This window comes from Nipponia nippon, unplaced genomic scaffold (assembly GCF_047370975.1).
Source record: "Nipponia nippon isolate SJK-2023a ecotype South Korea unplaced genomic scaffold, ASM4737097v1 scaffold_10, whole genome shotgun sequence".
Taxonomy (NCBI): domain Eukaryota; kingdom Metazoa; phylum Chordata; class Aves; order Pelecaniformes; family Threskiornithidae; genus Nipponia; species Nipponia nippon.
Genome location: NW_028262291.1, coordinates 22,617,609 through 22,638,690, shown reverse-complemented (window position 1 = coordinate 22,638,690; position 21,082 = coordinate 22,617,609). Strand labels below are relative to the sequence as shown.

Here is a 21,082-nt window from a genome sequence, read left to right as displayed (position 1 = left end):
TTAGCCTCCCTCCACATATTGCTGGTATTTGGTAGGCTAGCCTAAATGCATTCAGCACTACTTTGTTATCAGCTTGTTCCTGTGCCAACACTGTCCTCTTTAGCTTCTCTCCTACCTTTCCATTTTTCCCTCATACTTATGAAGCAGTGAAATCCCCCTCCACTTCTGATGGCTAAGCCTAGTAAGCTTTATATTCTGTGCCTTTCAGCATCGTAGTGGCCGTGCTTCACTTACAGTTTGCACCTCCCTTGAATGGGGTCACCACAATTGTTCATCTCTGGAGAAGAATAGTCCAAGGACATTAATAAAGAATAGATCTGTCACAGTATGTGAATCACCTGAATGAACAACTCTTCCCAGGAAACCACAAGCTTTCATTGTGAAGTGGAGCTCAAAACCTCTATCTTCATTCCAGTATTTGAGGAATAGAAAAAACACTTCCTACATGTACATTGTTTATCAAGTGATAACTCAATTACAGTAAGCAAAACGGTGATAAATTTATTTGTAAAACACAAGTATGCAAGTTAAATTCAAACTGTAATTTCACAATTCAGACATTGTGTTGGATCTGACTGTGTCAGTGTTGAAAAAGCATTTAAAACATTAAATCCTACTTTGTATTATTCAAAACAAAATTTTGCTTCCTCTTACTGCAAGAAAACATGTACTTTAGGGCATTCAGACTAAAAGTTGTATAGATGTTGTGATTGAGAGTAAGAAGAACTTAGGAAGAAAATGCCTTTATGATTCCTAGCTTCCATTACTGATCTTTAAACATCGGTTTAAAACAGTAGAAGACTTTAAAAGACTCACGATGGTTTGGTAAAGGTATAGTAGTTACTCTATGTGTAAGTTTTGGGTTTAATGTGTGAAATGTATATATTCAAGCTTTTCCAAAACTATCATCTATACAAAGTTTTTGCTTTGTTTATAACTGAGGTGTTATTATTTCACTTCAAACAAGTTATTTCATTACTAGTAATTTGATTTAGAATTATTTTGACCTAAGTAAAAAATGTCAGTTTCAATTTGTTTGGTATCTAATTTTCACTGGAGAGAATAGAGTTTAGATTTAACAATATATATGGGACCCCCTGCCCAGATGAGGACTGAAAAAGGCTTTTTTGGTAACAAATCTGATAGATCTCTTGTTAAGTGAACAACATCTCTCTTAAAAATCACAACAGCCCAGCTTAATCTCCCATTTTTGGTACTAGGAACAACATATCTAGCAGTGTGATTTCCTCAGCTGCTTTGTAACTGTAGTTATTCTGAGTCATAATAACCCTTACAAAAGTAACCAGTTTAATGAATTCATGAGTCTTTCTCACATACCCCTTAAAAGATTCATCTCACTAAGCTGTAGAGAGGTAAAGTAGGTGCTTATGGTTGCAATAAATCTGTGGCAGCACTGGGAGCTGAGGAATCCCACCTCCCCAGACCCTTTTCTAACTTCTTGACCCCTTAGGCAGAAACTATTCCGTGACACAGTAGTTACACTAACTGTCATATATTTTTCCCCATCTACACAGATGTTATGCTGAAGTTGCTGATTCTTCACTGTATTTTTAATGTAAGAGATTAATAATGCTTGGGACATTTGGGCCTTGCTTATTGAATAACTGTCACCTCCAAGGTGTAACTTGATTAACATTATGTAGTTTAGTCTCCAGTTGGTCCCATCTCCACTTTCCAATAACCACGTCAGGAATATTACTGCACCAGCACAGCCCTGTAGCATTACAGTGCAACACCTTGGCTTACCCACCACCAGTATTTGGTAATCCTGCCCAGCATTTTCAAACACCTCTCATGGTTCGGATTCATCTGGCCCCTGCTTGAAGGCACTACAGCTGCATTATAAACACTGGTGAATTAAACCTCACAAACTACAGCAAGGGGACTTTTGTAGCAAGCCTGATGAGAATGTGCAAAAGGTCCTGCATTTTTTAGTTACACTCAAAAATCCATAGGTAGCCTTAGAAGCCTCACTGTAGGCATCAGTTTTCGAAGCGACATATAACTATCTGTAAAAACTAAGGTGTTATACTGTGACTAGTCATTAACTAGATCATCTGCTATAGCTTTCATGGAGTCCCTGTACTCCACAGGGCATGTGTGACAGTTGCTAAATAGTCCTTGCCATTTTAAGTACGTAAGAACCTGACTGTTCCTGCGTCTCCTCAACACTCTATAAACCTCTTTTCTGGGGTTATTAATGCGTATGAGTCTTGCCACCGACAGTGCTGCTGCTGAAGTACATATGAAGTATATAACAAAAATACCAACAGTGTACCCACTCTGTGACATAAATTCACTGTCTTATTTTACCAAGTCTCACAGGAAGAAGAAGGACCACAGTAGGGTCAGAGCTGGCACTGCAAGCCGGCAAGCTTCCTAAGCCTTCTCCTACAACAAAGAAAGAAGAGTGAGAATGAAAGGAAGGAATGAAATAAACTAAACTTTCCTGGACGCGTAACTGCCTTTTCCCCAGGAGATGGCGAGCTTGGTCTCCCATTTCTATTCCCTCACCAGTTCCTCGGCAGGAAGCAGCAGCCTGGGCTGTCCTTCTCAGAAGCTGGGAGCAATGGAGTGCCTGCAATAGCCCAAACAGAACCATTCACTTTAGCAGTAAAACAGAAGGAGGTATATTATTCACTGGTTAGCAAAAGGTCTGTCATCTGCTAACACATTTGTGGGTTGAGGCAGCTGAGCACCTTTTAGGGGAAGCTGGCAGAGTTGGTAGTAGCAGACGGTTCTCTGCAGTGTGCCAGTCATTTTAATCATAAAGAAATAGGAACCCTTCCTTTTTTTGCCAGGTTAGATGCAGATTCCTCCAGGGACAGCCTTGGCACCCACAAGGGAAAGAACAGCATTGTATTTAAAGGGGTGCTGACAATTTGGAATGTTTCCAAACTGGCCCATCTCAGACAATGCAAGTTTTGTACAGATTTTTCTTTAAATAGCAGTGCCAGGGCACTGAAAAAAATTCTTTCTGGAGAAGGAAGCAAGATGTGGGGAGGGAGAGTTCCTTCTCTCCCAAGCATGTTACAAACGGGTTTTAAACAGTGCACTAAGCACAATGGCATCCTATATATTTGATCTCAGATCTCCATGTATATACAGCTTCTCTTATTGCTTTTTCTCTCACTTCTGCTGCGGCTGTTAATACAAGGCCTGGGACGAAAGCATCCCCTCTCCTCACTGACCCTTCTGCACTCCCACCTCCCAGGAGGCATCATCTGAGAGAGGAAGTGCTAATGCACACCAGCAACACTGACACGCCACAAAGTGCTGTCAAATATGCAAAGTAAACACACTGAACAGAGACAATTCAATAGCATCCCGTTCGCATCCTTACTCTCTTCTAGGTACTGCTGTTGTAAAAGGCTGGTTTGGAACAATAGGAGGTATGGCGCTTCCCCCCCCCCCCAAGGAAGACACAATTTTTCAAGTTGACAGCATCCCTTTATGCTGATGAGATAGTGAAGGTTGAGTGCCAACTAGCAGCAGAAATATAATAGCATCCATTAGAGCTGTTAGCCGGAGTCTGCCAGTGCTTCTGTTTGTAATTTAGAGGGTTATAACTCAGCCATGCAAATAAGATGCAGGAGAAACTTTACACGGAAAATGCGGACCTTGCAGTGGGCTTTTTAGTTTCTTATAAAAAAATAAATACCAAGTTTGCTTTGACATTCTGGACCATGCTGTAAGGAAGAGATAAGAAACCTAAATGAGAAGACTGCAGTATACCAATGCCTGGCCTTTGCACTGACAGGGAACTAGGCTAATTGGAGATGCTGACATCTTTACAGCTGTATCAGTGACTGTAGGTCCAGAGGTGTCCAAACCCCCATTCTGTATCAGTAAGCCTTGAGGCAAATGTCATCGTCACTTCCAAACAAAGCACGATACAGGTCAGCAAGGCTCCCTGAGCTGTGTCTCTGCTCCACATAGCAGCAGGGCTCAGCCTGCATAAAGTTCACTGGAGATTTATGAACACAATCAGTAAGTTATGCACGGTCTGAAGTATTTTGGTTACTTAGTGCTTTGTGGCATTCAGGCATTGGTGCCTCATTCCTAAGACTGTTTCTGCATTTATCGCATTTATATGCCCAAATAGAAACATGACCCTTACTTTTTTTTTTTTCCTTTTAATCCACTAATAACAATCAGTGTTATTCCATGCTCTACTAAACCAGAATGGCAGAAAGTCATGGATAATCTAGAAAGTTTGAACTGGATGTCGACAGACAGCTGATCTGCTTTTGTAAAGACGTGTCTAGTGACAAATAAATAATCAGAAGATCAGAATGAAATCAAAGAAACACAAAAGCATGACTGAGTGCACTGCATAACTGAAAGTTATGAGAAATGCATTTAGAGACAATTTTTTTTTTCCCCTCTCTGAAAAGAACAGCATAAAAGGCTACTTGGCCATCTGTGTGGATGTTTTCCTTTTCTTGGGCACAGATGGCAAACTTCAAACATCACTATCACTCTCATCTACCACATCAGCCCTCTAAGCAATCTTATTTACAATTTCTACCCATTGCTTTCCAGTGACCTCAGCTGGACCTTTGGTGCTATCTTAGAAGTTCTGGCTAATATTAAAGACACTAAAATAGACATGTTCAAAACTACCCTTGTGGGTGTGGTAATGTGGTTCTCAATAAAGCAAAGACCCTTTAAAGGAAATGAAAGCTGGACACATTTTTGCCTTGTCCTCAGGCAAGAAACAAATTAAAAACCTTTCCTATGCTTCCAAAATAAAAAACCAAAATAGCTAAGCAAGAAATCTAACCAAGGTGCACCTGTCGTCCCTCTTCTGTCTTAGTTCACACACCACCTCTCTAGACTGCACGTTCTCTGTGCAGAAGACCTTGTCTTCAATAGCCCCAGGTAGGGGGCTGACACTGCTGCCAGTACTCTCATCAATAACAACAAGGGTCCTGTTCCTTGGTTGTAATGCATCACCAAGATAGTTTAGTTATTTCAGGATTAGATTTCAGGCTTTCTAGCTGCTTGACACAGCAGTGGTCTTATCTTTTCCTAGATAAGTAAAGCTGATCTATGCAATTTAATGGGTGGCTTGTGTCCCCAGTGACAGCTCACAGAGAAATGGTCCAATTTTCAGAAGTGTGGAGTACTTTCTTTGGAACTTCGGATACTTCTGATATACTTCTGATAACCATCCCTCTGGGCCCATCCAATCTGCAGTACCAGAAGGGATCCCAGTACAGTTTTCCCCAAGAGAAGTGGCATTTTTGATTAAATTTCTTCTTCCTCTACATTTCCTTTTTCTTAAATCATTCTGTATCATACACACTGTCATCTTCCACTCCAGACCAGACTGCACTCTGGCAGTGAAAGAACACCATCCTGTTTCAAGAATTCAATAATAATAAATGAAAAGTACCAAAATTTAAAAAAAAATTACACAGACTGTCCTAATGCCTCTGTTGAAGCAATGAAGAGAGCTATGAAGCTTGCTAGTGACTGAAAATGAACTCAACTTTCAGGTGATGAAATTCAATTCATTGGTAATTCTCTCGAGAGGGGGAAAAAGCTTTGGGGATGATCACTGCATACAAAATAAATATCCTGGTCACTAATGATATTTATTCTTAAGTACAGGCAGCTTATTCTCATTAGCAGGGTTCTGGGGAAGGAGAATCATCTAGCATAGCTCTGTTCTAACGGTAGGCGCTGGTGCAACTGTCGACCACAGCCTGGTTTTGCTTAGACCTCTGCATGCCCTACAAGAAATCAAACCTCTCACAACTCCTTGGATGCAGAAACAAAGGGGGCCCAGGAGAGCAGCTGCAATTCTCCAGGCTCGTCAGCCATGTCTGTCCCTGGGCAGTAGGACTGAGTTTGGCCCTTATAGCAGAACTGGAGGCTTTGATGTCACCTCTGGGACCCCGGTAAAACTGAAGCAGGTAGCCTGGGTGGGGGTGAGAGCGAGGCCTGCAAATGCAGACTTCTGAGCTGCATGCTTGTCTCTGCTGTGACTCTCAAGCATCTCACTTTACCTCTGTCTTCTGCCTAGCAGGTAGGAAGCTAGGTTACACCTATTTTGGGGGGAGATAGGATAATTAACCGATGCACTTGGTATTAAGCTTGTTGAAGTGTGTAGGCAAAGGAACTTACAAGTGTACTGAGCATATTGCCAAGAAAAAGATGTCAATGCCAGAGTATTGTGTTCCCTATGACAGCGCAGGCTGAAGTGATTTTCTGCTGCCTACAAAGAAAACAGTGTTTTGCAGAATTTATCATTCTCTCCAGTTCCTGAGGAGCACAGTACCACACAGCTTTGAAAATACAACAGGGTTCGACTCCTGAACTAAAACCTGAATCACTATTACAATGCTTTTCAAAGGGATCATGTCCTGCTGGGGTTTATAGCTGAGAGCAAGTCTTCACCTCTCCCTGACCCACTTTAAAAGTTTGTCCTTCTATCTCATTCATATGAAAGGCTTCAGAAGGAAACTGTGAATGGAGGCCACAATGAAAGAGCAGCTCATCTCTTTTGTTTTGGAAGAACCCCCTTTGCTTTGTCTCAATTTCAGACCTTCCATGTAAACTGGCAACTATCGAGATTATTCCCCTGGATACACCCCCTTCCCTTCTCCCCCTCTCCAGCGGCACCTTGTCCCTTAGCCTTGCCTCTCCTTTCATGTAGCTGTGACTGGGGAGATGAATTTGCTGGGCACAGGAAAGAAATTTCATGTATTTAAATTCCCCACTGTCTGTGTGATGCACATGCCCGTGCACAGCAAGGAAGGGATTGTGGCACTTCTGAATGAATCAAGCCTGGATGATTCTGACCGACTCACTGACATGAACTTCATTTTCACAGCTAGCTCCCTGTTGCCCAGGGTGTTCTGTTTTTGTCAGAGTTGCCTGGTTTCCAGTCATTTGTTGTAGGATCTGCTACAGAATAAATATGTCCTGGAGGGCAGTATAGCCTCGGCAGGCCTTTAGGAGGGTCCGCAGAGCTTGCAGAGACCAGTGATATCTCATGGGTGGAGTGATTTATCATTCAAATAAACCTGAGATGAAGCAGATGCAGGGGACAGGGAAGGGGCCTAATAAGACTTCAGCTATCCTAAGTAAAATATAAATACAGGGGGTTTTTTTAGCTGAAATCAACAGAGGACTTCATTATTGCCATTTACTACCGTATTAACCCACTTTTATGACAGCATTTATGCTGTTTGGACATCCCACACCTGACAGAGAAATGCCTGCAATGAACTAGTTATGTTCAGGTGTGGTCCTTTATTACAGCTGGCCCACAAAGAGGTTTATGGGTCCATTACTACCCCCTTGAGATCTACTGTACATCAATTTATACAGAAAAAGTCACAAGTTCTTTTATAATTATAAAACAGCCCCTCAGCCAGTGTTTCTGCCTTTCTTCCTCCCCTCGTGCCCTCAGGAGCCCTCTACCAGGAGCCCTCCGAATGCATCACCGAAAAGATCACTTATCTCTAGAGTCCCTGTCATTACATGCAGCTATTGCATTACCACGCAGTCCTACTGTGCTTCTGAAAATAAAAGTAAACCCAAGCCATTTCCACAGATTCTCTCCCTTACTTCCCGGCTGTTTTTCGTGACTTGTTAGCACCTTCGTGTCCAGTTTGGAGCACAGTCTGAAGGGCAGGCCTGCTGCTAGGACCCAGGAGTGGGGCTCTCTGGTGTTAATCCTGGCTTTGCATGCCTGTGACATGACTGCAGGCAGCACAGGGCTCTGTAACCGGCCAGGCACTGTTAGGAAGGCAATGACAGCATCAATACTGCTCCGATGACTACAGCTTGCCTTTTTTATTTGGCGCTAGGAGCATTACAGAAAAAAAAAAAAAGAGAGGGAGTGAGGTGGGGAGGGGAAGGATCAATTTTACTATGCTCTTTTCAAGCAATGAGACTGAAAATGATAACCAGTCAGCCTAGTGATGAGAAATGGCAGGCTGAGATTGACCTACACCACAGTCCTATTTTAACACTCATTAACTGATTGCTAACTAACCTAAGATTAGACTTAGCAAAACATTTGATTTAGAAGATTAATACCTATATTCACCTAAAAAACCAGCTTGTATTAAAAATATATCTACTAATTCTGGCCTGACCCAGAAAGGCTAGATCCCCCTAAGCCGTGCAATGTTTAGAGTATGTAGCGGATGTGCCTGGTCCTGCGGATTTCAGCGCCGAGTTCTGTTGTTCACTCAGCCTGGCTGGGTACAGCAGTAGGGATCCAGGTAGCAGTTCAGAGGGCAGATTTGAGAACAGACAGTGCTTTAAACAGACAATTGTCAGTCAGTATTTGCAATTTAGTGGGCAGCAAGCAGGAAGGCCTCCAAATAAGAGAATTAATTGCTACATAAAGGCTTTGTGCTCTAGCTACTAGCTGGCAACAAAATTTGTGCTGATTCTGATGCAACAAGCTTTAATCCTGGTGTTGTTGACACCGTATATTTCCAGGTTTAAACACTCCCAGTAGATAAAATGTCCTTGAAAAATCACTGCCTCTTTAATTCCCAACACTTTACTTAAAAACATAATCCTAAATATCACATTAACCAACAGCCACAGCATGCTTCATCCACTCCGGGACCCTTTTCTATTTGATATCTACCACGTTATCACAATCCCCTGAAGTAGCCTCAGAAGTGTTGTTAAGAGACCCAGTGCAACAGTGCTGAAGTCAGATGACAGATTGCCCTAAAACTACATATCCTGACATTCAAGGAGACAACTAAAGAAGAAATATCCCAGGAAAGGCGAAGTCTTTCAGAGAACCAGAAAGATGGACAGCACACGGTAGAGACATTGTCACACGCCTCATCTGATCACAAACTGAGACTGGTTGGGAATGAATCCTTAGAGACTAATTCCATTTTATGGTTTTAAGCTCATGCAAATCTCAGGGTTTGGCCACACAATCTGTCTACCACTGTTTAACAAGTTATTGCATGTCAGCTGAGGCATGCTAACTCACTAATGCCTTCTGCTTCCAGCGCCTGAGGGCACACACAACTGCACTAACTTAAACTGCAGCAAGAGGCAGGTTAACACCTTTCACCTTACACTTACCTCGTCCAGACAGGACATGGTCAGGTTGGAAACGCCAAGTTAAGGCCATACTGTATCCCCTTCTGAATGATTGGGGCTAATCCGTTGCTTCATGTGCTAGGTTTAAATATGTTTTGCTAGAAAAGGATTCACAGGAGATGAACCCACTCAAGCATCCATTCACCTGCTCTGCAAGTTTTCTGAACTCAACTGCTGAACTAATTGTTGCAACCGGTGTCTATTCCAATGGCCAACATGGCTCAGAGCTCTGCAGTACTCAAGAGAAGAGATGGAGTGTAATTTTGCAGCATGAACCACCCAGCCCCCTGTTGCAACAGAGGCTGCTTGCATGGACAAGCTCTTCAATGATGAGTCAGGGATGCAGCTCTCATGACAACATTTTCTCTTGCACACGCTGTTCCCCTCTGAAGATTTGCAGCTCTGCGAGTCTTGGCTACAGCTCTTGCCTTGCAGACAGGCAGCACACTGGAATGATAACTGGGGATCATAACCTCAGCAAGCAGATCCCAGTGGCTTTCGTCTCTAGCTGTTGCACCTTCAGCATTATCAGAAGGAGTCAAAAAAAATCAAATGCAATGGCATCAGCATTTAGGGCAGTGGGCAGGAAAGGGCAGGGAACACAGAAAAGGTTTTGGGAATCTGGTTTGGGGAGGTTGGTGTTTGGTATTTAAATAATGAGGCTACCAATTTCAAGATAAACTCTCATGGGTGCAAAAGGCCTCAGATGATTAATTCCAACAGTCCTCTCGGTCTCATCAGCCTATTTTCTCATCTGCTTCTTCACCCAATGCAGTGCAGTCCTCATTGCTTAGGACCCCTAGCAGGGAGGCTGGGGGAGGGAGGTCTGTTCCCCTCACGCAACTTCTGCTGACAGGGACAGCATCTGACCTGAAGGGGACGCGGGGCCTAGGTGTAAATAAGTGTTCAAAACAACCACTTCCAGCTTTGTATATAAATTATACATTACTGAACAAAGGTACTTGCAGATCTTGGATTCATAGCCCTGGAGAAAAAGACTGACCACAGTCAACATCAGCAACAAAGCAGAAGAAACACGCATGCTTATGAAGCGATCAGCAGGAGGGACTGACGCTGGGATTTTCAGCTCTGCCTGCAGGAGCTCCCACCAGTCAGACAGACAAATAGGACGCTGTGATCTGGGAGTCCACACAGCATGTTTGGGCAGCCTGAAAGGGGCCGTTTCCCTCCTTGTACCATCTCACTCTGAATTGCTCATTTGTACGTGCTGAGCAGTAAAAGGGTTAACTTGGAGAGAGTCCCTTGATACCCTCTTCTGAACGTGATGGAAATGTCAAGTGACCCCTCTGGTCCAGCATGTTCACTCAGACTAGAGGCTGCTTCCTCATTAGCAACAATAAATTCAAAGCAGATGGGAAAACTGTGCTCCGTTCTCTGATCCAGCTTTCAAAGCCCTTTGATTTCAGAATGCCTCGGCTGCTCTTTGACTTTTCTCACCTGTCAAATTCCTTGGCAAGATTGATAGGGTCTGGACAGGAGGACATCAGTTCAAATTCTGGTACTGGTCCTCTCCCCTGCTGAATTTCCCACATCTGACCATGTTAATTGCAGCTTCTCTCTCAGCCTTTGATGTAAAGACCCTTTGATTTTTTTCCTATCCTTCCTCCATCACCAATTTATTACACCACCTTGCAAGGGTCAATGGCTAACTCCTTATCATGTCTGCATTACTTCTCTCATACACAAACTGCTGCCTGCATGTCACCAGGCCAGGCTAGGAACCACTCAAAGCTACAATAAGTTTCATTAGAGAGCGTGCTCTGGTTTTTCCACACCACAAGCCAAAAGCCATGAAGTAAGGGGAAGTTTGGGAAGGACAGCAAGATAGCAACTGAAGTACTAATGTCTGGAGAAGACTCCACAGCAAATGTAACACCAGGACAGGGTCAGTGAACGAGCGAGATGTCCCCAGACCATGGCTTGTGGAAATTTGGGCGGGCAGGTGCTGCAGAGCGACTCAGGCAGGAGACGAGCATACTGCTGCTTCTGAAAACTCTTTCCCTCAACTGGCAGGAGATATTTCCTGCAGCCAACCCATGCCTTACTGCCTTTTTCACAAGGACATTTTTCCCAGTCCCCAGCCCGGATGTGAATTTTCAGCTGACTGCTTCTCGTCCTACCCAGGCAGTGGGAGACCAAGGGACACTCTCCTCCCTCCTCACCACCATTGAAGTCTCTTCTCACATCCTCCTGAGGCTGCTTGAGAGGGCCCTGTGAAATGAGGAGGTGCAGAAACAGTGATTTACTCAAGGTCACCCTGGGCAGCAACCCTCACCCTGAGGCCCTGACACCTCAACATCCTCCTGGAGGCTCAGAGCCATCTGCCTTCCCCCTGCCCCTCAGAAAAGGCCCATTTTAGCTGCTGCCATCCTGTCCCACTCCATCCCATCCTGCCTCCTGCCCCGCTAAAATCCCCCGTGTAACAACTACCCCTGAGAATGGAGCTGTTTCCACAGGCCGAAACTCTGGGGAGCCCCAGAAGTAGGTAGGGGTCCCTTCCTCCTTCCCTCCCTCCCCTCAAAGGTCAGCCTGAACAAGGCAACACTGGCTGATGAGGCTTGGCAGATACCCCATTCGCCATCGTAGTCCCATCGCAGTCAGAGACCAGCTCTGACAGTTAAGCCAGCTCCTGTACTCGGATACACCATTTCCAACTTTGGAACTTGTGTTTCCCTGTGGATCTTTTTGATCTTGGTGGCAGAGGTTTGTGGTCCCTGCTCCCCACTCTCCTCCTGGGCGCTGCAGATGCTGCTCCTCACCTGCAACCCAGGACAGGGGTCATACGCCATCAGAGGCTGTGAAGAAACACTCCTGAAAACTGAGCAGGTCCTAGCCATCCTGGAGCTATCCTGTCTGGCCCTGGCTCTTCAGGAAGACCACAGAAAAGTTTGCCTAAGCAAGGTGAGCTGAAATGAGGTTAAGCTGTTGCATTGCACACAAACCTCTAGGAAAACCTAAGTAATAAAACCAGCCTCAAATCACATTAGCCTGAGGTTTTGACCTCTCCCAGAGCTGCTGACCCAACAGTCTTCCAAAGCACGGCAAAATTCACTTTTGTACCTCCCTGTGATGACTCCCTACTCCCTGCAAAAATATAGCAACACACATTCCTAGAACTAATGAATGGCTACAGGGATGCCTCAGCTGTCACGGCACGTGGCAGGCTGTGAGAGCAGGGGTAAGACACAGAGACATTTCCTTCGCTAAAAGCAGCTCTCCAGTCACCATCAGCAGGATTGAGCTTATGATGCAAAGATCAGCAAAAAGCTGATTCCATGCAATGAAAAATAACCATGTATTAACTAGGTTTTTGACTAGACATTTACTTATGCCCAGTGCTTGATAATCTACCTTTTGTCCTCAAAACTATTGCGGACAATGTATGTTTTTACAGACCCTGTAGTAATGCAGAGCCGTGCCAGTGGTGTATTCAACATGCACAAGGAGGTACATTTTGCAACACGTTGCACTTCCAAATCCCTCAGATGCTTTCAAAGATTTCCCCATCGTCATCCCTTTTCGCTAAAGCCAGTTGATGGAAGAGCAAGCCATGATCCAGGGGTCCTGTCCCAACTAACGTAGCAAGCCTTGTGCTCAGGCTGTTTCACCTCTCTGCCTGTGAGGTACATCAGGGTAAAAGCCAGATCATAATTTCTTCCTAGCTTACACACAGAAGCTGAAAAGCTTTAGTTCTCTGTAAGGGACTGCATAATAGCCTGCGTAAGGATTTTGAGCCAGGACTGGGTGATGGTTGTTTCAGTTCTCTCCAGAGAGACAGCAGCAGGTGCACGCACACAGAATGGATGCATGACTGCATGAGAGGAATCTGCTCTTGCTTAAGTTACTTACTTATTATTCACTAAACCTAGTAAAAGGCACAAAGTGACACTAAAGTTTCTCTCTGAGACTGAGCAGCTGCCATGGTTGTTTTGGCACAAAACTGAATAGCAGCAAGCGGGGCCATCAGGGCACCCACGGCTCCTACTTGCTCCTGCTGTGGGAGATGTGATCATAACAATTTTAATGATCAGAGACAAGGGTGCAGGAGGGAACCAGGGAACTTGCCATACAGCAAGGGGAGGTACAAGATGATGCTCAAAGGCTGCAAAACTGTCGTTTGATGGTTATGGAGAGACTGAAGGCTGCTTTTCCTTCCTCCTCCTTTCACCATGCAATCACAGGCTCAGCAGAAACAAGGAAGCGTTTTGTTCACAGCAAACAAAAGCCAAGCAAACAAAACTGATTTCTAGTTCAGCAAGTCGGAAGAGAGAAACATTTAGCTGTGTGTTAATGAGGCTGCTGTGGAGACTTCGGCCAACATAAGAGCACAATTAATTTTTACTGAAAGTATCAGAATGTCAGACACTGAAATACCAAAGCTTTGGAGATGTGCGTGTCTTGGATATTGGTTTACTTGTTACCTCCATGTAGTCAAGTATAGATGAAGGACAGGGTTACTCTTTAGCTAAGTGTACTTCTAAGACTCACTCCTTTCCTCTCAGCTTTGGTAGCTGGGCCTGAAACAAAGGTGTCACCTCCCCTCTTCCCACTGTGAGGGGCTTTGTCCTAGTTTAAGTGAATCGCTTGTAACTTCACAAAGTGCTCAACACCTAGGTCACTGTTTCCAGTGCCATGCTAGGGGCCAGCAAAGTGGGCTGTAACAAACTAGGACAGGGAAAGCAGGCACAAAGGGGAGACACTCCATTGCTCTGGCAGCAGAAGCCTTGGAAAGAGCAGCAATAAAACCAGTTTAGGGTTTTTACTCAATCTGTAGTCAGATTCCACAGCCTATTTTTACTTCAGACTTGAAATAAGTAAATTATTTGTTTTTATCATTCTTTCTCTCTCCTCACAGCAGCTTATAAATCTTAAGTCATAGTGTTTGTAAAGCAGTCTGCGATCCCCAGAGAGAAAGTATTGCTGAAAGGCCAGCTAGTAGCATCAGCCAGCCTGCCATCATGGAGCACAAGGCAGCCTGGAGACGGTGCAGAGGGAGTAGCAAGAGGGGAGCGATGAGGCAGCCAGCCCAAGGGCCATCCTTCCCCAGCCCCTTTCCTGTCTGAGGGAGAAGATACTCAGCTTGCCACAATACAGTCTAATATTCAGAGGATCACAGTTTCAACTTTTGCCTCAGGCCTTCCAGACTCTGGCACAGCGTTTCAAATTGCATTAGTCTGGAAAAGAGGCAAACAAAAAAAGTTATATTTTGTCCCAGGCATTGCTTAAAATAGAAAGCAAACAAATGTCATTGCTGACACACACAGCCCTGGAGACAGCAGTGAGATGCACAGACACAGACAGATGCATGCGACTGGCCCCTGTGCTTGATCAAGACTACGATTCCCTATCTATCACCCCCAACATTTTCAGAATAGATTTTTTTTTTTTTTAATATCAGATTATTGAAGATAATTAAACACCTTTGCACTCACATACTGGGCCATTTGGTGAATAACATGAATACTGTGGTGGTTTGTTCTCACTTTTCCATCACTTTCTTTTCCCCAGTCTCCTGTGTGGCTATTTCAAAGCACATCTTTATGATGTCCTTTTACTCTATTCAAATCACCATCTGTTTGTTTCATTAGCAGTCTCACTTGGGGGTGGGGTGTATTTAGGAGGGCATTCAACATTCAAAAATTAAAAGCCTTGGAACTAACATTATTTAATTGGAAAATGATAAAGTGCTGCTCTTTGGCATTTCTCAGAAGCTTGTCTAAAAGCACCCCAGTGCCAATTTCTTGACACTTTCCCCTTTTACCTTTAACTGAGAATCACTGGTTTACTTGCAGACTAAAGAGGACTAAATGCTTCATGCATTTTAAAGAGGGGTTGTTAAATAATCGGGCTAATACTAGATGGGTTCACTTATTTATCTTGAGTGCATGGCTCTCAGCAAAAAGAAATGTGATGTTACTGGACACAACCCCAGTCCCCCCAGAACCACTAGCCCCTTGTACCCTGCCTTCAGTGGGGTCAAATCTAACAGAGATTGCTCTAGGCTAGCAGTTCATAGGTCAGCAACACATTTGATTAATGAGAGGGCGGCCACACAGCTTATCTAGAAAAATGCACAACACCATAAAATAAGCAGGCATAAAAAGGGGAGCGTTTGTCACCCACAGTGCCAGTGCCACATGGAAGACAAAGGATCATTTTTCATGTCTCTACCAGGGAGTGCAAGGTTGTTGGGACACGATGGCAACTCATAGATCTAGGAAAAAATCTGAGTAATTTCTTGCTGAACCAGAGGGAGAGCAATGAATTCAGCTTCATGTCTGCATGCTCCCCTTGTTCCATAGCACAGGATGAAAAACAAGCCCAGCCAGAGAAGGAAAAGGAGGCTATTGCATTGCATTTGATTATATTGCATTGCATTTGATTTTTGGGTGATGAGGCTAGCTTGGCTGCAGGGAGAAAATGGAGATCAGGCAGACTAGAAGCATGAAGCATCACACAGTGATTTGTTTCTTCACTGGGCCATTAACTCAGCAGTAACCATCCCAGATGTTTTATTGGTTTAGATCCTGGATTTGAAAGGTTCGTTCTTAAGTTGTGACTCCTAGACCCACCAGACTACAGCCGAAGCTATAATTTCCGACTGGAAAAAACAAAAGACACTTGAAAAACACAAACATGTCGTAACTAATGCACTGCTAATCTGCCTGAATGCAGGGTCCTGCTTACCGAGAAGTACGCTACCACTTCTATCTGCACAGGTTACTGACTGAAAATATGACTGCATTAGAAAAGGGTAAGTGGTGCCTCAAATACTGGGGATGTCTGGTGTTACCAAGCCATTGCTGGAGTACTGCTAGGGAGAGACTTCTCCAACCTGCCTCCTCAGATCAGGGACAGTTACTCGCCTCTTCCTACTGGTCGCCTAAAGACAGTGAGCGGTGATCCAAGCAGTTGGTCAAGCCACAGCAGTGCCGCCAGACCTGCTCCATGCTGGCAAGCTTTGGGACAAAACTATCAGAAACAGCATGGCCAGCAGGACTAGGGAAGTGATCGTCCCCTGTAGTCAGCACTGGTGAGGCCGCACCTTGAATACTGCGCTGAGTTTTGAGCCCTCACTACAAGAAGGACATTGAGGTGCTGGAGTGTGTCCAAAGAAGGGCAACAAAGCTGGTGAAGGGTCTAGAGCACAAGTCTTAAGAGGAGCGGCTGAGGGAGCTGTGGTTGTTTAGTCTGGAAAAGAGGAGGCTCAGGGGAGACCTTATCCCTGTCTACAAGTACCTGAAAGGAGGTTGTAGTGAGGTGGGGGTCGGTCCCTTCTCCCAAGTAACAAGTGACAGGACAAGAGGAAATGGCCTCAAGTTGCACCAGGGCAGGTTTAGGTTGGATATTAGGAAAAATGTCTTCACTGAAAGGGTAGTCAGGCACTGGAACAGGCTGCCCAGGCAGATGGTTGAGTCCCCATCCCCGGAGGTATTTAAAAGACATGTAGGTGTGATGCTTAGGGACATGGTTTAGTGGTAGACTTGGCAGTGTTAGGTTCATGGTTGGACTCAATGATCTTAAGGGTCTTTTCCAACCTAAATGATGCTATGATTCTAAACCTCATCATACAAGGGGGTACAAAGCCCATACAAGATGGCCTCATCCCAAATTGTGATAGGAACCAATAGCAGATGTTGGGCTGCGAAAATATCCCAGAAAAGTTCAGAGATGGCCTTTAATTGCTTGAATTACCTTCCATCAGCAGGACACTGTAAAGCAGTCATGTAAGCTGAAGAGAAAGCAAGGGCAGAAGGCAGTCCTCAGACTGAGCATGCACAGAAGCACCAGACCTTCACCAAAGGTGAACATAACATGAAGCTGACAGAAGAATCTAACCACAGGCACAAATAAAACAAGAAATTCTTCAGGGCATCTTACTACTGAACAGAGTTGAGGGCAGACAGACCCAGTGGCATTTTCCCAGCTGCTGAGAGTGGTAGGGGAAAGCCCTCCCATAGCCTCAGGAATCCTTCGTAGGCCCCTGCTTGGCTGACAGTGTGAAGTCAGACACTCTCCAAATAGTACAGCACAAGCTTGTTTCCAGATGACATTTCATGTTCTTATCCCTCCCTCCCCCTCATTTCCCCTGCCTTTGCCAAAGATGAACTGCCCTTAAAAGGGGATGCTTGGATCCCATAATGTGGCTTTCAGACAGACTTACTCCTGGGGCTGCTGTGCAGGCTCAGCTATCATCTTCAGTCACTGGAAGAAGGCTGAAGCCCAAAGCCCTCATCTTGGGTATATCTATCAATCCAAGATCTCCTCTCACATGGATCTAGCCTCAGTGACATGAAAAATAAAAATCCTAGGAATGATTAATTCCTTAAGGGCTCTCTTACTTCAGAAGTAGGACAGCCACCATCAAAAGTCTACTTAGCACAGCTCAGCAGGACAAGAGATGAACCACTGGCTACAGGTGATTGTAGAAGCTCAGATCAGACTCTGCTTCCACTGAAGTGCTTGTTTCTTCAAAAGAACGCGAAACCCTCAGGTGTGCCTGTGCAGGCAAGTTCTGTGTCACTGAGAAATGATGGATAACCCCTGAAGCCGCTGGTGCTACCCAGCACACCATGCAGCAGCATTAACCTCTGCATGGGGGTTATAAACCTCATTACCCAGCAACTTAATGGAGGCCCACCCTGACACAGCAGTATTGATTTCAGCTCTCGCACTAGCTGGAATCTCACCATGCACGTGGCATACACACACCCCCAGGAAAAAAATAAGGGTGAAGGCAATTTCTGCTTTGATGCAATTAGCAGGCAGCAATGCTATTAGCTGTCCAGCTCCCTGCCTCCCTCTTCCTCCCCAGCCAGGGCCTCATCCTCCTGGGATTTTGCATTCGGTCCTCTGTCTCAGTGTCACATCATACCTTCCGCTTACAGCCCGAAGCACATGCTCAAAGCCCACCTTGCTGTGCACAGTAAGTGCTTCTCTACACTGCACCTAGCCTATGCTGGAAACAGAGTTCCTCTGCTTACTTTATCAGATTAATACAAAAAGTGCTATCAGCATAGTGGCAGGCTCTTAATAATGATTAATAGTTGCAACTTAGGCATGATTAACGAAGGGAAGGGTTAACGCCAGCATTTGTGTGACTGAGGCTGTCAGTGAGGATTAGGGGAAACACCCATCACATCTCTAAGTTCTTGTCTGCTTCCACTTTCTTTTAAACAGAACATATTTTGGACAGTATTAAAGTAATTTGGCTCATTAATTTTTTATGTTTTTCATTTGTCTTTTGCAGATCATGGCTTTTTTTTCTTCCTCCGGTCATCATCACCATGGGAAATTAGCTCCTAAGGTCTTACTAATTCTTTGCTGGCAGTCTTTAATGGCCTCGGATCTCACAAGGCATTTCATTCATCCGGCGACTGCCAGGCTGCGAGAGCACCGGGGTGCTCTCCCCCCTGCACCCCTTTCCTCAAAGCAGAGATAAGAGCGCAGCTATTTTAAAAGCAGGAGGTGAGATGAAAGCGCTCGCTTCAGATCAGACGCTGCTGCCATTCCGTAATTAACTTCACCTAAATTTTTAAAGGAAGAAAAAAAACCAAAAACATCCAAGAATCATTTCAAATCACTCTCTCCCCCACACGTTAGTCTTCTCACTCTTGATACCAATATCAAGAAAAGAAAGGGGGGGACTTTTTTTTTTTAATAATATTACCAAGCCACCCTTCAAAGCAGTATCTTGAGCTCATTTTTCAAATGCCAGAATAAAAGGCAGCCAGGTCGCTCTCTTCTCTCTGTAGTTCCCTGTATCACTTTGGGCTACCTGTATGCTCAGGGTCAAAATGACATTTCTCCCTCCCACTTCCTCCCCTTCCTTTCCCAATTGCATAAAGCAAAAAATGTTGGTGCCGGCCATCTGACAAAGTGTTCCTACAGCCCCTGTAGGAACCCATGCCCCTACCCTCCACACACTGCAATTGCAGTTTGTATCTTTAAATCAGCATTATTTATGGCAAGCCACTTCTAATACACCCTAGCTCCCTTCTGGAAGACATTCACAGTCCACATATTTGTTAACCTGTGGAAACCTACTGAAATACCTACTCTGGGTTAAGTCTCAGCCTGGAAACTTATTCTAGAGCAGAATCCTCCTCCACACAAACAGCTATACAGAATAACTATTCCAATAAGTCTGCAAATATAAATAAGGCAAACAAGTAGCTAAAAGTTAGAAGGCAATATGGAATTCAAATATTTGTTTCTGTTCTTAGACCACTGCCCAAATTTTTGCAAAAAGAAGAGAACTTGAAACAGTTATCTGCAGGTCCAGACTTACCTCTTTTTTTTTTTTCTTAAATCTGCAAAAATCTTCTGTTAAATTGAATGGATTTAGAAGTTTACAAATGGGTAGATAAGACAGCACTGCCTGGTGGTCAGGAGGCTGGATCTTGGAAGATGCAGGTTTTGTTATTCCTGAAACTCATCATGATGTCTCTCCCTTTCTCAGGTGTCCCCACTTAAAAAACAGTGCAAATCATCCTCCTGTTCCTGCAACTGATAAAAAAGAAGAAAGAGAGTAACATGACTGATTAGTTGCTTGAGAAACATGACTTCCACAAAGCAACCAGAGGATTTCTATCTAGCTTCCTGAAGGAAGGTGACAATCAGTCTAGAATGATTTTCACATGGTTCAGGTATCAGATACCAGACAGACCAACTTGTGCTACCAAAACTGTAACAGCCATTGCTTTCAACTCTGAGTGCTGTATCAGCACCAGCTCCACCCAGGCTCATGGCACAGGAATTTCTAACCCTGACCTGCAGCCAGCTCCTGGAGTCTGGCTTTGCTGATGAAGATCTGCTGCAACTCTCAGATGCACAGGGTTGGGTTTTTTTTCCCTGTAGAAGCTCAGGTGTGATTTTATCTTATGTAATCCATGTCTTAACCAGCATATCTAACACGACACCTTGAAAGCGGATATTTAAGCCAGCTCCATTATTTCTGAAGCAGGGCACTCTCCAAATCCACTTTGGATAATTCTGCTAACTCCTCTGCAAAGACTGCCAAGGGAGAACAATAAATACAGCAACAGATGCATGGAGAACTTTTGCTCTTGACTTTGCATCATATTTGAGTAAAACAGAAACTAGCAAAAGAGCAGCCAAATATCAACCATGTTTCCTTAGTCTGCAAACGCGCTTACTGTGTAGCATTTAAATATTTTTTATTCAGATATAAGAGCTGGAACACTTAAGAAACCCCCAAAGGGGTTATATCTGTATTAAACAGCCAACCTTACTGTCCTCCCCTTATCCCGCACCTCTGCAAGCTAGTGCTACTTCGGATGCAGTGTAGGGCAAAGAGCATTTTCTAAGATAACTCTGTCACAAACAAATGAGAAGAAAAATCTACTCTGTCAAATAAAACACCATACTTCTTCATTACTGTGCTGCAACATGACTTGCATTTGTCAAGGAAATACCAAGCATTCCAAATAAATGCAATAGACCATTCATTCAGTCAGTCAAATTGACACTGCCAGGGCACTCCTCTAGAAGTGAGCTGGTGTGGGTCAAACTGAGCTATTAACTCCTATTGTTCTTACAGAGATGAAGGCTCTTGTACTTTTGTGCTGAGAAATGACCATGGTTTAAATTTGAAGGAGTTACCGGCTGTGGTAATGAGATATGAAATTTTTTACCTCAGGGTAAATTGTAGGAATTAACCTGAGACGAGAGCTACTAAGGACAAAAAAAAAAAAAAAAAAAAAAAAGTACTTACCTGGACAGTGGCTGTTGGGAAGCATATAGGAAGTGATGGTCCCAAATCAGTCCTCAGTGAAAAGGGGTCTTCTGCATGGTATCCAGCACCAAAGCAACGGCACTACTGAACCACTTTGTGCCCATTCCCACAGAACTGGTAAGGGCTCCATCAGCTGCACAACTGCTCTACCTTTTCATCTGCAGTGGTCCCCTCAGTAAGGCT

General features: G+C 44.3%; 1 long non-coding RNA gene across 1 annotated transcript; it reads left to right on the top strand.

Moving 5' to 3' along the window:
• Positions 1-15,641: 15,641 nt before the first annotated feature.
• Positions 15,642-20,482, top strand: LOC148057118 (uncharacterized). Its single transcript, XR_015702069.1, has 3 exons — positions 15,642-15,895; positions 18,392-18,609; positions 19,604-20,482. It is a non-coding gene; the product is annotated as an uncharacterized LOC148057118 (long non-coding RNA).
• Positions 20,483-21,082: the final 600 nt, after the last annotated feature.